The sequence below is a fragment of the Empidonax traillii genome, unplaced genomic scaffold (genome assembly GCF_003031625.1).
Source record: "Empidonax traillii isolate 1590-97213 ecotype Southwest subspecies unplaced genomic scaffold, ASM303162v1 scaffold1054:size196387, whole genome shotgun sequence".
In the NCBI taxonomy this organism is placed as follows: domain Eukaryota; kingdom Metazoa; phylum Chordata; class Aves; order Passeriformes; family Tyrannidae; genus Empidonax; species Empidonax traillii.
The window spans coordinates 129,942-145,744 of NW_020956247.1; the positions used below are offsets into that span (position 1 = coordinate 129,942).

The following is a 15,803-nucleotide window of genomic DNA, read 5'->3' on the forward strand; positions in this document are numbered from 1 at the left end:
ATTTACAGATACATAGAACAAAGAACCCAGCGCCCATAAATCTCATCCAGAGGAGCCAAGGTGACATCTCAATAGGTAAATAGGCCCAAAGCCAAAGGTTTCTCTAAGGCTGAGCGATCAGAACACAGAAACAATAGAAAGAACGAAAGGTCCCTGAGGTGAGGTGAGGATGAGGATTAAAAAAGCAACCCCCAGGATGAAGGCAAACAGGAACTCCCACCAAAATATTCCTCAAAATGGAAACCACGCCTCAATCTCCACCCCTAACTCCACCTGTTATGAATATTGTAATCTAATGATGCAATAATATGAATATGTATGTAATTGTGTTGTAATCATTGCCAAACCTGTATAAAATACTCACTCTAACCTAACCAACTCGGAGCCTGTTTTCCCAGCACTAGCTGGCAGGCTGCCCGGTCGTCAATAAATAAATACCTTGCTGCTTTAGACGTAAAACCCTGTCTAAACAGTTTTTATCTGCTTTTTTGGGCATCAATGGGACCCTGCACGGCCTGGGACACGGGTGTCCTTATCTGCGCGCGCAGCCTTAGATGGCGAGAGCGGGGCGGAAGTGAAAGTTTCCAAGAGTAAAACTTCTATGGAACAATTGGTGTTTGGCGCTGTGGCTGCTCCCGTACTGGCGGCGGTGAGAAAGTGGCTTGGCTTGGCTCCAGTTGCAGCGGGGGGAATAGAAACCGCAGAGAACAAAGGCGACTCGAAGCCAGCGACTCCAACGGTCACTGTGCTTGTGCCGCCCGCAGCTCTCCCCCTCCCCGCAGTCCCTGCGTTGTCAGTGGCAACAGCATCTGGCAGTGCACCTGCGTCAGCTGCCGAGCCTGGACAGTTAAGTCATCGCAGCGGGACCTTCTACACCTGCGCTCTCAGCACCACCTGCGGTAATCATCGCGCATGCGTCAGGCACAGAGCCAGCTGTTGCGTCATCATCAGTGGCGACTACAAGTGAGGCGTCCACGGCTAGCTTCGTGCATGCACTGAGAGTCGTACCTGTGCTGAAACGTCATCCTTCTGAACCCCGGAAGAGTGAAACAAAAACAAAGCTTCAGGTGAAAAAGAAAATACTTCCACCACTTCCATCTTCAGGATCTTCTTCTTTGGAGGAGGAAGAGGAGGAGACCTCAGCTGCTGGAAGCAAGAAAGCTGCTTCTGAACAAGTGAAGACTCAGATAGACAATTTACTTCAATGCATCCAAGTGCTGGAAAGCAAATCAACAGAGTCGCTGAATCCAACTCTCCCTGCTGCCACAGCTTTGCATGCAATGCCGATATCACCTCCAGGACCCCCTTTCTCACACACTCCTGGGACTCAGATTCCTGTTACCGAGGTTTCCAGCTTTGCTGGGAGGGGGGATGGGAGGTGGGGGTCATAATCCAGCTTTACGATGGAAAGGAATAATTAAAGAGGCAATATTAGAGGGAGATGTTGAGCCATTGGGTATTAGTGCATATCCTGTGTTCGTGGATGGGGCTGGTAATAATACATGGGAGGCTCTGGATTGGAAAATCATTAAAGAAGCAAAAACAGCTATATCACAATATGGGTTAAAATCAAGTTATACACAGTCTGTACTTCAGCATCTTTTTACAGCTAATATGTTAACACCATATGATATGCGTATGATTATTAACACATTATTAACCTCTTCTCAACAATTTCAGTTTTTTAACAGGTGGAAAACTAGTTGCACCACAGCTGCAGCTCAGCTGAGACAGCAAGGAGATCCATTGTATGGGGTAACTTCTCAAATGCTAATGGGATCTGGTCCTTATGAAAGGACAGATTGGCAGGTACAATTTATTCTGGAAGTGTTGCAAACTAGCCAGGATTTAGCTTATAAGTCATTGCTTGCAGTAAAAGATGCTAATTCAGGACCTCCGTGTACCTTGGTTAGGCGGGAACCCAATGAACCATACAGCAAGTTTGTGGATCGTTTGCATCAGGCTATAAATTCAGATCCAGATTTGGATAACAACATGAAGGCAAAGTTCATGGACAAGTTTAACCTATGATAATGCGAATGACAAAACCAAGACAGTTTTAAGCACACTACCTAGGGGTGCTGGGACAGCTCAGCTCCTTGAGGCTGCTGACAGGATGGTAAAGGAAGACAAAGCAGCCTATATAGCTACAGCAGTGAGTGCAGCAGTAGAGCCTTTGGTGCCAAGTCAGGAGAAAGATAATGAGTGAGAAAGGCAAGAGGTGTTATGCTTGTGGTCAATGGAAACAGTTCGAAGAATACGAAGAGCAATGATATTTGAAACTGACATTGTCACCCACTACAAGACTGTCTTCAAACACTGACAGTGATTCTCTTTTCTATTGTTTTTTCACATTATGAAATCTCATAGCTGCTATACATAATTTCTTGTGTTATTAACTTATTAGAGGGCTTAATTATTTGGTTAAGAAGCTTTGTGTGAAAGTATGTATGATTGAGGTATGACTGAGGTGGCCACCTTTGAATGTTTGAAAGACAACTGTGTGCAAGAGAAAAGTATTGTGTGGAATTATATATCTATATATATATTTGTAGGTTTAATAATGCATTACATAGGTATTAGAAAAGTTTTTCAACCAAAGGGTGTTGCTACATTGCAAGGACCTTTAAATAAAGGGTTAAGTACTCTCTTATCAGTTTTACCTCACAAATTTTTCCATCAGTCTGCAGATGTGTTAACCAAACAGTTTGGGTTGACTTCAGCAAATGGATGGGATATTGTGTAAGCCTGTTCAGCCTGCCACAAAAGTGGGCTGGGCATTGGCTTGGGGGTCAATCCTCATGGTTTACAAGCATTACAGCTTTGACAGATGGATGTCACTCATGTTGGTGAGTTTGGAAGGTTAAAATATGTGCGTGTGTGTATTGATACTTTTTCTCATGCCATTATGGGCATCTGCCCAGGCTGGGTGCCAGATATGTCATTCGTCATATGCATGCATGCATAGCGGCTCATGGAGTCCATAAAACACTTTTGCAAAAGCAGAAAGGGGGAGAAGAGCTGGATAGCCCACATAACTGACTTGCAAAAGTGTTATATGTTTTGAATTTTTTACGGTTGACGGGTGGAAGATCGGATTCTCCCATTGTAATTCATAACACTTCTATGAAGTCAGGTTTGGTAAATCAACAGGTAACAGTTAAAGCATGGTACAAAGACCCACAAATGGGGGTCTGGAAAGGGCCTGCAGAGGTGAAACTGACTGGCGGAGAGTATGTTTGGGTTCTTGCGGACACAGGGGTTCGGTGGCTGCCTGCACGATGGATAAGACCTTGGAAAGGGAGTGATTCTGCAGAACAAGGTTGATACTGTTATAGATAAGTCATTCAGAATAACACAGTTTTTTCAGTATTATTATAATATAGTTTTATAGTATAGTATCATATAACCATAGAAGTTAAGAACTTAAGAGAGTGTTTTGTGTGAACTTGATGTTATCCATTAAATTTTAGTATGAGTTGTTTTAGCTCAAAAACAAAAAAGGGGATTTGTGGGAGGAACATGATGAATGTGTGAGCAATTTATATTGTGTGCTGTAGTTTTATAAACTTTTATAAGTTTTTATATAGTTTTATAGGTACTATAAGTGCCAAGACGGTTGTGGGTCTCTTTACTAGAACAAAAGGAAATCAGTGCCAAGAAGAAGGTGGAGTTTGATAAAGTAAATAATTGCCTTGTTACCTGTTAATAACCAATTATAAATTATTTGTAATGCGTGTTTACATCTGGACAGTAACTTGTAACCAATTATGTGCTTCTTGTCACGAGACCTTGTATACAGATACTATAAAAAGTCTGAGCTCTAATAATAAACCGGACATATTGTAGATCTCAGAGGTCGTGTACTTATGTCTCAGAGCCTCTCTGCCAACAAGGAGGCTCAGAGGTGACCTCATCACTCTCTACAACTACCTGAGAGGAGGTTGTAGCCAGGTGGGGATTGGTCTCTTCTCTCAGGCAATCAGCAGCAGGACAAGAGGGCACAGGCTTAAGCTCTGCCAGGGGAGGTTTAGGTTGGATATTAGAAAGAAGTTCTTTACAGAGAGAGTGATCAGGCATTGGAATGACCTGTCCAGAGAGGTGGTGGATTCACCGTCCCTGGAGGTTTTTAAGAAGAGGCTGGATGTGGCACTGAGTGCCATGATCTAGTAATCACAGTGGGGTTGGATCAAGGGTTGGACTTGATGATCTTGGAGGTGTCTTCCAACCCAGTTAATTCTATGATTCTATGAGGGTGTCCCCTCTGACACAACTTCAGGCCATTCCCTTAGGCCCTGTCAATGGTTCCCACAGAGTAGAGCTCAGGGCCTGCCCCTCCTCTTCCTCTCCTGAGAAAGTTGTAACTGAAATGAGGTCTCCCCTCAGTCTCCTCTTCTCCAGCTGAACAGACCAAGTGCCCTCAGCTGCTTCTCATATGGCTTCAAATCAAGGCCCTTCCCCATCTTTGTTGCCCTCCTTTGGACACTCTAATGGTTCAATATCTTCCTTATATTGCTGTGCCCCAAACTGCTCAAATATTGCAGGTGAGGCCACCCCAGGTCAGAGCAGAGCAGGACAATCCCCTCCCTGGCCTGTCTGGAGATGCTCAGCCTGATGCCCCCTCAGGACACAGTTGACCCTCCTGGTTGCCAGGGCACTACTGACTCATGTCCAACTGGTCACGCACCAGGACCCCCAGATCACTTTCCCGGCCCTGCCCACAGAACATTGACCCACAGAGTCGCCACCTGGGGATACCTCTGTGACAGGGTTTGAGGGGAAATCCTCTCCATGGTCCATCTCGCAGGGACGGAGCTGCTGCGATGCGAGCCCCAGTACCGGCTAGCTGTAGAGATCACACAGCACACAGGGAATCCAGTGGCAGGGAGATTTTATTCAAACCTCCTGTGGCTTATTAAGGCTGCTGGGAGGAAGGGAGAGGCTTGGCTACTCAGCTAGCCAATGGGAAGAGACGGGAGATTAACACCCAATAGGAACCCAGGGACTGGGGAGAGACAGGTGAGAAAAGCAATGGGGTTAGGATAGGGGCATGGGCTGGCTCTGTGGGCAGAACAAACATGGCACTGCCCAGGGCAGCCACGTGGGGACCAAGTGAGAGAGGTTTTATACAGCATAGAGAGTTCCCGTACAATAAATTTGCGATGCCTGAGTTTAAACTGGAAGTTTTTCCTGTGTCGACTTTGGGAAACCGCATCTGCATTGGTTTTTCCTCTAAAGATGTTGTTTCCAAAGTGTGTTGTCTGTGGTGTCCCTCACACCTCTGTCCCACAGGAGCCCTGGCACCCCTGGAGGAGCCAGAGATGTCCCAGGGCCCAAACCAAACCTTCCCCAATCTTCTGGGTGGTGTCAGCACCAAGGAGGTGCTGCTGTCCTGCTGTCTAGGGGATCCCCATATGCTCCTGCCAGGCAAAAGGTGCCCCAGAGCAGCTGAAAGGGACCTGTCATGAGTGGTTGTGCTATAAGGGGATGCTTGGGCCGGTTCCGCCAGTTCTGGGCACGGGTGTTTCCATGGTGTGAGAAATAAAAGACTGGTTTTATTACAAGCAAATAAAATGGACAAATAGTACTAACAAAGAGTTATTCTTATTACTAACCTATAGGCATTCAGCGGTAGTTGTAAGGCATACAGTTCAGTCTTGAAATGTATGCTAGGGATTGGGCGTGCGGGAATAGGGAATTGCATACTAACTATAAATATAGCTGACCCAGCCCCCATGCCACATGACTGACCATGCAGGCAGAGGGAGGCTGCCATTTTGCCTGAAACTCCGCCCCTGGCATGAGAGGGGGCACAGGAGAGCCAATCCGAGGAGAAGAAACACCCCTCGTGACGTAAAACAGGGTTGGATCTTAAGAATGTTTAAAAGGTGGGAGTTTTGAATCGGGAGGCATGGTCTTGGAAATTTAGGGACTTGAGCACCCAACACGTGTTGTAATTAAATTTTCCTACTCCTATTATAGTCATTATTATTATTTTCTTTGTTCTGTGGATTTTTTTTTGCCATTGTTGTAAATTTAAAGAGAGATTTTTCTCACAATTGCAACTGCCAGGTCTGTGTGATGTGGGGCTGCAGGGTGCCCAGGGGCCACTGTGACACTGCAAGGCCTCCTGGAACTGAGGGGACATTGTGACACTTTGGGCCCCACCCTGCCCATGGGGTGTTTCAGGAGCTCTCCTGTGGGGGACCCCAGCTGGTTCTGGGGTCTCTGTAAGCTGAGACATCAAAGATGGAATGTCTACACCTGGCAGAGGGTCAACCACGGACAGAGAGGACTGTGACACAGAGTGGATTTCCTGTCAAGAATGCTGACTCGTTGTATTCAGACATGCGTGGCTGTATGTCCAATAGTGGGTTATTTATGTTACCAGCAAACCAATGGTGATTATACATGTGTCACCTAGAACTGTATAAAGTAGCTGCACTGTTGTAATAAAGCTGCTGGTATCCCGAAACCATGTCGTGTTTCACCCCAACCACAACACTCCCTGGGTGCCCACTCCAGCTGAGGGCTGGGGCAGGAGGAGAGGCTGGTGGTGGGAAGATGTTGGGCTCCCTAGCACTCTACCAAGGCAGTCACCTCCATCTCGCGCCTCCTCCTCCTCCCACCCTCAGCTGCAGCAGCGGCAGCCTCAGGGCAACCGGGCTGGGCCTTGTCCCTCCATGGGGACAGGCCATCCTGGCCCTCCAGCACACAGAGTTCCAGGAGCACCAGGAGCCATTCCAGCCTGGCCCAGGGGGCACAGGGCCAAGGGCTGCAGTGGGGCAAGTCCAGTCCCATTATATCCCACTTGCCCACAACATGGTCCCAATTGCCCCCAGCATAGTCCCAGTCACTCCCAATATGAGTCCAGTATGAGTCTACTATGATCCCAGTTGCTCCCAGTGTGGTCCCAGTCACACCCACTATGGTTACAGACACTCCCAGTATATCCCAGTTGCCTTCAGCATGCTCATAGCCATTCCCAGTCACTCCCAGTTGCCCCAGTAAGGTTTCAGTTCCCCCTAGTATGATCCAGTCATTCCCAGTTACTCCCAGCCACTTGCAGTGTAATCCCAGTTTCTCTCAGTTACTCCCTGAAGCCCAAAGTATGGTCCCAGTTGCTCCCATATGATCCCAGTTGCCCCAGTTGCAAAGTCCCCCCCAGCATGGTTCCAGTATCTTACAGGTAATTCCAGTTGCTCTCAGTCTTTCCCCAGTTGGCTCCCAGCATGGGCCCATTAGCTCCCAGTAACCCCCAATAAGGTCCCATTCACACCCCTGTGCTGGGGCCTTAGCTGTCTTAAATGAGTATGCTGAGTTCTAAAGAGGCCAAGAGCTGACCGTTAGACAAACAAGAACAAGTGTGCAGCTGCAAGAATGCAGAGGTCAGCAGAAAGCGATGTGAGAAAAAGGTGATAACAGAAACTTTTCCCAGGAATGTGTGCTTTAAGGATCACCAATGGATGGACTGCTTGAGGCGCGTGGACAATGCAGACTAACCAATCATGGAGGTGTGCTGCGCTCGTGATTGCATGTCCAAGACTCAAAAGAATATATATTGTGTGGCCTTCTGATAATAAAATGGATTTGAATCTGCATCTCATAGATGTGTCGTTCTTTCCCGCTCGCTTGAATACCCACGGCACCCCTGTAATGCCAGTCTCTCCCAGTATGATCCCAGTGTAATCCTAACCACTCCCAGTATGGTTCCAGTCACATCCCGTATGATCCCAGTCACTCCCACTATAATCCCAGTCACTCCCAGTATGATTCCAGTTGCTCCATCTCAGGCCCTGTGTTCTTTAACATCTTCAAAAATGACTTGGACACAGGACTGGAAGGGACACTGAGCAAGTTTGCAGATGACCCAAACCTGGCAGAAGCTGTTGACTCCCTTGAAAGCAGAGAGGCCCTGCAGAGACCTTGACAGATCAGAGGGCTGGGAATCACCAACCATAGGAAGTTCAACAAGGGGAAGTGCCGGATTCTGCCCCTGGGATGGGGCAACCCCAGATGGATGGACAGACTGGAGAATGGGACACTGAAAAGCAGTGCCAGGAAAGGGCCCTGGGGGCCCTGATCGGTAGCCAGTTGGACATGAGTCAGCAGTGCCCTGGCAGCCAGGAGGGCCAACTGTGTCCTGGGGGACATCAGGCCTACCATCACCGACCTGGCCAAGGAGGGGATTGTCCTGCTCTGCTCTGACCTGGAACAACCTCACCCTTGTAGGTCCCTTCCATCTTGGCATATTCTGTGATTCTGTAACAGCCCACCTTTGCCTGCTTTGCTGCTTCTGTTAACCAGAAGTTCCTTCCTTTATTGTTTCATTAGTTGGCTTGGCTGTTTTCTTTAGACTGTGCCTTGATTACACAGAAATTTTCTATGGCACATTCTGTTGTAACCACTACTAGTTCTGTTATGTCTCAAAATTCGATACCAGCCTTATGGAGCCAAAGGAACCAAGGGAAACTTCAAAACCTCATGGAATCAAGGGGCAATTGTGACACTGGGGGATCTCATGGAATCAACGGACCATTATGTCACTACAGGGTCACATGGAATCAAGGCAGCAGTGTGACACTGCTGGGCCTAATGGAACCAAAGAAACCCAGGGGACACTGAGGAACTTCATGGAATAAAAGGGCCATTGAAACACTGCAAAACCTCATGGAATCAAGGGGACATTACAGAATCACAGAATCAACGAGGTTGGAAAAGACCTCTGAGATCATCGAGTCCAACCTATGACCTAACACCACCTTGTCTACTAGACCATGGCACTAAGTTCCACATCCAGTCTGTTCTTAAACACCTCCAGGGATGGTGAATCTACTGGGCAGCCCATTCCAATGCCCAATCACCCTTTCTGTGAAGAACTTCTTCCTAATATCTAACCTAAACCTCCCCTGGCAGAGCTTAAGCCCATGCCCTCTTGTCCTACTGCTGATTGCCTGGGAGAAGAGACCGACTCCCACCTGGCTACAAACTCCTTTCAGGTAGAGAGTGATGAGGTCTCCTCTGAGCCTCCTCTTCTCCAGGCTAAACAACCTCAGCTCCCTCAGCCTCTCCTCATAGGACTTGTGGTCCAGACCCTTCACCAGCCTCATTGCCCTTCTCTGGACCTGCTCCAGCACCTCAATATCCTTCCTGAAATGAGGGGCCCAGAACTGGCCTCACCAGAGCTGAGTACAGGGAGAGAATCACTTTCCCGGTCCTGCTGGCCACACTGTTCCTGATACAGGCCAGGATGCCATTGGCCTTCTTGCCCACCTGGGCACACTGCTGGCTCATGTTCAGCTGCTGTCAGTCAGTACCCCCAGGTCCCTTTCTGACAAGGGTTGACCGAGGGACGACTCCCCACGTACAGCCTCTCAGAGACAGGGCTGGTTGGTGGATTGCCCCTATGCCTGGTCTCAAAACCACAACACACATGCTCTGAGGTGCAAAGGTGAAAAACCTTTATTCACAGTGAACACGGGTTTTTACAGGCTCCTGGGGGAGGGCTCAGGAAGTGGGATGTGATTGGGTAAAGGCTCTGGGGAAAGGGAGTGGCTTGAGCACTTGGCTAGACAATGGGGGAAACAGGAGATCAACACCCAATAGGAACCCAGGGATCAAGGAGAGACAGGTGAGACAACCAATGGGGTTAGGACAGGGGTGGGGGCTGGTTCAGTGGGCAGGACAACATGGCACTGCCCAGGGAAGCCATGTGGATGCTGCGTGGGGGGGGTTTACATAGTCAAAGGAGTCCTGTACAATAAATTTGTGATTCCTGAGCTTAAACTGTGTTTTCTGTGTTGTTTTGATGCCAAAACCAGCATAAAATAACTGCTCAGAGAGTTTTGGGTCTTTAAGCAGCAAAGGTATTTATTTCGAACAACGTTGGGGTGCTAACCAACTCGCGCTGGACAAACGAGCTCCCAAGTTCTCAGTGAAAAGTCAGGTAGTTTATACAGTTTTGGTGAGAGATTACAGTATTTTATATGAATATTTATTCAAATTGCATCCTCCAGTTATAATATTCATATTAGGTGGGGTTCAGACAGAGTTTGAGGTGGAGTCATCCTTTTGGGTAGATTCCTTGGAGTCGTTCCTGTTTTTCGGCCTCGTGAGGGTCGTTTTCTCTGTTCCTCATCGTCATGAACTTTTCAACTCTTCCTGACTACGTGCAAAAGTCTTACTAAAAAACCCCTTTACTCAACCCTTCACCCCCCAAGTGTCCATCCTATCTAATTTATGACTACTAGGCCAACCTTTTTGTCATCTTTCATTAGGATAGAGCATACCAGGTGCAAGCAGGCCTCTCACAGGCCTCTCGGAGCCTGGTACCTTCTCTCTCTTAACTAATCTCATAACACACGCTCTCTGTCGCTTTAACCTAAATGCAGCATTCCTCAAAGTGAGGTCTGTGAACCTCTCCTCAGAGCAGGATTCTAGCATCTAAAAATCCTTGCTCTGTTTCATTTCCCCCCTTTTCTCAGGACTTACGAATTCTCTCGTCAAGTTCTAAAGACAAAGGGTTTTGGTAAACGAACATCATTCCCCACATTGTTTGTGTTCTCTTCACAATAATGCTCAACTTAAACCACAGGTAGATGTTCAAGAAAGATAATATGATCATTCCTCCCAATATGACTAGCATGGGATGTATTAGAAAATTAAACACTTGCGTTGCCCTAGGAGAGTATCGTACCAGGATGTCCCACCAATGATGTTCTCCGATTCGTTCTGCATCAGCTAAAATAGATTTTATATTTTTGGAGTCATGTTTGACTTGCCACAACATGTGTTGGGTTGTTCTGTTTACTTCTTGGACTAACTTTTCTTCATCCGGGTGTTTGAGCATTGCCTTAAAAAGATCAGTCTTCATGCCTATTTGTAATTTAGGTATATTATGATACAAAGTATAATTTATTCTAATCAATTGTTGTGTTGTTACTGATGCAGCATAATTAAAATCCCAACCTACAATCCTAGTGAAATTACATACACAAAAATTAGTACCATTGTTTTTTTCATGACAATTATCTATAGTAATATTAACACAAGCAATTCTGACACGTGCACATCCATTTCCTACATAAAATACTTGTGCTTGGGCTTTAGTGTGTGAGAACATTTCAAAGGTACATGTACTTTCTTCGATATCTAAACACAGGTCTTCATTTTCTATTGCTGCATTTTCACAGATGTATCCTAACTGTTCCCTGGGAATACATGCCTCAGTGCTGATCGATTGCCATTTGCCTTTGGTCTGATCGTAACTTGCCCAAACACTATGACCTAAGGGTCTGACGATTACATTTTGGTGTATAGCTCCCAGGGTTAGAACAGGAAAGATTGCCTGTTCTTGTGCTGCACTAATAGTGAGCACATATGCTTCAATTCCTTCATGTTGTGGATTGTAGGTGAAGTTCACTAATTGCCACCAGGATTGATGTTCTTTTTCAAACTGAGTAGTGGAATCTTCTCTTGCTATTAATTCTCTGATTTCTTGGGGTAATATCCCTGATGTTCCCTCTCTGAGTATTCCTGCAGCTATGGATTGTACCCATTGTTGAGTTTGGATACATTGGATTGCAAGTGCAACCTTTTTACTAATGTTTCCAGTGTAGTCTGCAATTTTAGTAAAATCTTTGACCGTGTAGTTCGCTACCAATGTTAATAATTCGACAGCTAGAGATTGGGTTTCTGCCAATGTGACCACAGATGATTTTAAAGGAACTTTGAGTTTTCCTAAATCAGAAGTGACAGCACTGAGTTTGTTAATTAATACTTCTTGATCTATAGTATTTAATACACCTAACCCTGTGCCAACCCACCCGGGTATATCTCTTTGTTTCCTGGTATGGTAGGATCTAGTTGCCAGCCAAGCATCCCATCCCTTAAGACTTTGCTGTATATAGGACTGGCAACTTTTCTGTATGTGGGATATATTCGCTTGGACATTTATTTAAACTTTTTTCAGTGAATATGTGGAATCCCGTAATAGCTTTTTAGATTATCTATTATTAGGGAGCCCCCGGTGGTCTAGGGGAAACGACACTGCACTGTCACTGCAGAGACCCGGGTTCGATTCCCGGTCGGGGCCCCTCCCCGGGCAGATGGAGCTCGTTAGCCCGTAAGGCAATCCATCTACGTCCTGAGGACCTCGCTGCCACTGTCCAAGCATGCTTGGCCCCGGCAGATGAACCTCAGGATTAAAGGGTGGGCTCAGTTCCACGCACACTGTGTCTCACCTAAAAAATCCAATGCGCAGGCTGGAAGGTGTAAAGACCTTCCCCAGTTATTCGTTCGCGAAGACTTGCCATTCATTCATCTATTATTAGATTGTCTGATTACATGAGGTCCAATAAAGGTTATGTATACTTTCACAGTTCAGAGAGGGAGTTGTAAGCGCCTCAGTAAGTGGTTCAAAAGTTGTTTCGATAGGTGCTTTAGTAGTAGGACTTTCTTTAATAACAAATATTTTGGAAGCACCTCTTTCTTTACTCATCCATGAGCACTGAACCGAAACTGATTGATCTAACAATAACTTTATCTCACACTGGGCTTCATTCTGCTCATTTTCTTTAGTATCGTCCCATAGGCAAGAAATTTGACCCTTTTTTTCAAAACAAACATCATTACTTGCATTGTCCATTTGACTAAATATAAGTGATTGGTTCATCATGGGTGTTACTGTCAGCTTGACCTGTTTTGTCTTTTGTGTTAAGGTATTAACACCTTTACACCCTTTTTGTATTTCATTGTACTATTTTCCTATTATGATATCCAATGAGTCTTTGGCTTTATTCCAGTCTTGTTGTGTATATGGTCTGTTATTATGTAGGACATAAATGGCTAAACTTGACCTAGGCTCTGGATCAGCTGAGGAATGTATCCCCACCCAAGGGGATGATTCTATAATTTGTGCACTCGACCATGGCCACTCCAAAGTAGGAGCTTGGGATATGGTTATACTTATCAAAAGTCCAAGAATCAGCGTTGTTCTTAGGTCCATGGTTCAGGTTTCCTTAAGAACTTTCTTTACCGTCTTCTGGAGCTCTTTTGACTCGGGAGTAGTGGATCCAGGTTGGTCGCTCTTTTACTCTGCTGTGAAGGTGATCAGCAACACCTGGAAAGGTTCTTCCCACTTTTTTTTGCAGAGGTTCTCCTAAAAGATTCTTGACATATACCCAATCACTGGGACTGAATGTATGTAGTTTACAATCAGGCTGTTTTAGTTGTTGTTCTAACGCCACCGTAGCATTTTTATCAAATTGTTTTCCTACAACTATAACGTAATCGTACACATATTGATTGCCTATTTGATCTACTGCCTCACTATCTACAATCTGCATTGCATAGTGCCTACCATATAAAATTTCAAATGGACTCAATTTTTCTTTTGATCTTGGTTTGACCCTCAATCTGATCAGAGCAATAGATAAAGCCTGATGCCACTGAAAATTTGTTTCTTGGCATATTTTAACAATTTGTTGTTTAAGGAGATGGTTCATTTTTTTCTACTTGCCCACTTGCTTGGGATCTGTAGGGCGTATGCAATTGCCATTTGATTTTCAATGCTTTACTTACTGCTTGTATAACCTTTGCACAAAAAATGTGAACCCCTGTCTGAAGAGATGCTTCTTGGCACCCCAAATCATGGTATAATTTCGTTTAACAGAACTTTGATCACTTCTCTTTCTTTACTTGTTTTGCACGGGAAAGCTTCAGGCCATCCAGAAAATGTATCTGTCAAAACTAAGAGATATCTGTTACCCCCCTTTTCTTGGCAATTCAGAGAAATCAATTTGCCAAACTTCACCTGGGAATTTTCCTTTGTTTATTGCCCCTTGTTGTATTATAGTTCCAGTATTTGGGTTATTTTTCAGGCAGCGCTCACATCGGGATGTAACCTGTTTTATTGCAGTAAATAATTTTGGTCCTGCCACTCTAGTTTTTAAATGTTGATAGAGTGGATCTAAGCCCCAATGAGTCTTGTCATGTTCCATTTTTACAAATTGCCATACCATTTTTCCTTGCAATACCAGCTGTCCTGTTTTTAGCTGGCCCCACCCATTGTCCAATAGCTTACCTCCATTTTTATGTATCCACTTATGATCTGCCTCTTAGTATTCTGGTTGGAAATCTGTATCTAGCTTCTCTGACACTAAAGCTACTATTGTTAATTCTCTGCTTCTTGTGGCAGCTAATCTAACTTCTGCATCAGCTTTCCGATTACCTATTTCTGGAACTGTGTTACCTTTCAGGTGTCCTTTACAGTGCATTATAACCACCTGTGTTGGGAGCTGGACGGCTTCTAACAGTTGGAGAATCTCTTCCACGTGCTTTACGGCTTTTCCTTGGGCGTTCAATAACCCTTGTTCTTTCCATATTGCACTGTGGGCATGCGCAACAGAGAAGGCATACTTGGAATCTGTCCAGATGTTTATTCGCTTCCCTTTTGCCAGTTCAAGAGCTCGGATGAGAGCTATCAGTTCTGCTTTCTGGGCTGAAGTTCCTGCAGGTAAAGGGTTTGACTCAATTACCTTTTCTGTTGTAGTAACTGCATAACCAGCCATTCTTACTCCCTGTTTCGCGAAACTGCTGCCATCTGAAAACCAGTCATCTGCATCTTGAAGCGGTTCTTCTTTAAGATCTGGGCGACTTGAGTACACTGCTTCAATTATTTCCAGGCAGTCGTGTTCAAGCAGTTAGGCTGACATTCTTCCTTCTAGGAATGAAGATGGATTGACAGCGTTAGTCACCTGAATGGTCACATCATCTGATTCGGCCAGGATCACCTGATATTTCAGGAACCATGAAGGTGATAACCAATGGTTGCCTTTTTGCTCCGGTACTGCTGATACAGTATGGGACACTAACACAGTCATTTTCTGCCCCATTGTAAGTTTCCTGGTCTCTTCTATATTTATAACCACTGCAGCTACTGCCCTCAGGCAGGTGGGCCATCCTTTGCTTACCTCATCCAGCTGTTTGGAGAAGGGGCTACTGCCCTTTTGTATGGTCCTAGTTGCTGAACCAGGACCCCTAAAGCCATTCCTTGATGTTCATGTGAGAACAGCCAAAAGGACTTTGTTACGTAGGACAAATCTAGCACCGGGGCCCTCATAAGTTCTTGCTTTAGTTGTTTGAAGGCTTTGTCCACTTCAGGGGTCCAAATTATGTTAATTTTGGTTGTTTTCAGCAGTTCGTACAAAGGCTCTGCAAGTACCCCATACTGATATATCCATAAACGGCACCAACCTGTCATTCCTAGAAAGGCTCGTAGGTCTCTCACCGTTTCTGCTCTGGGTGTCTGGCAGATTGCTTCTTTCCTTGATGTTCCTATAGACCGCTGTCCTCCAGAGACTTTGTATCCCAGGTATACCACTTTCTCTTGCACCAGCTGTGCTTCCTGTTGGGAGACTCAATAACCATTTAAACCCAGGAAGTTTAAAAGAGAGATTGTCCACTGTACACACTCCTCTTCTGTTTCTGTTGCTATCAGTAAGTCATCTACATACTGCAGAAGAGTGCCATCTCCCGGCGGCTGTTCCCATTGTTCTAATTCTTTGGCCAATTGATTACCAAACAAAGTTGGCGAATTTTTGAACCCCTGAGGTAAAACGGTCCAGGTTAATTGCATCTTTCTGCCACTACTAACTGATTCCCATTTGAATGCAAATATCTTTTGGCTCTCTAGGGCCAAGGGGAGACAGAAAAATGCGTCTTTTAAATCTAATACTGTAAATCAAATCAAATTGTCTTTTAATTTTGTCAAAAGTGTATAGGGATTGGCCACTATGGGATAA

The 15,803-nt window shown here is 45.4% G+C and overlaps 1 long non-coding RNA gene across 1 annotated transcript in view; it reads right to left on the reverse strand.

Moving 5' to 3' along the window:
• LOC114068385 overlaps positions 1-9,296 on the reverse strand; it is a 19,359-nt gene extending 10,063 nt beyond the window's left edge. Inside the window, exons 1-2 of the long non-coding RNA XR_003573586.1 lie at positions 9,172-9,296; positions 977-978 (exon numbers count right to left, since the gene is read on the reverse strand). This is a non-coding gene — a long non-coding RNA (uncharacterized LOC114068385). The remainder of the gene's footprint in view (positions 1-976; positions 979-9,171) is intronic.
• Positions 9,297-15,803: the final 6,507 nt, after the last annotated feature.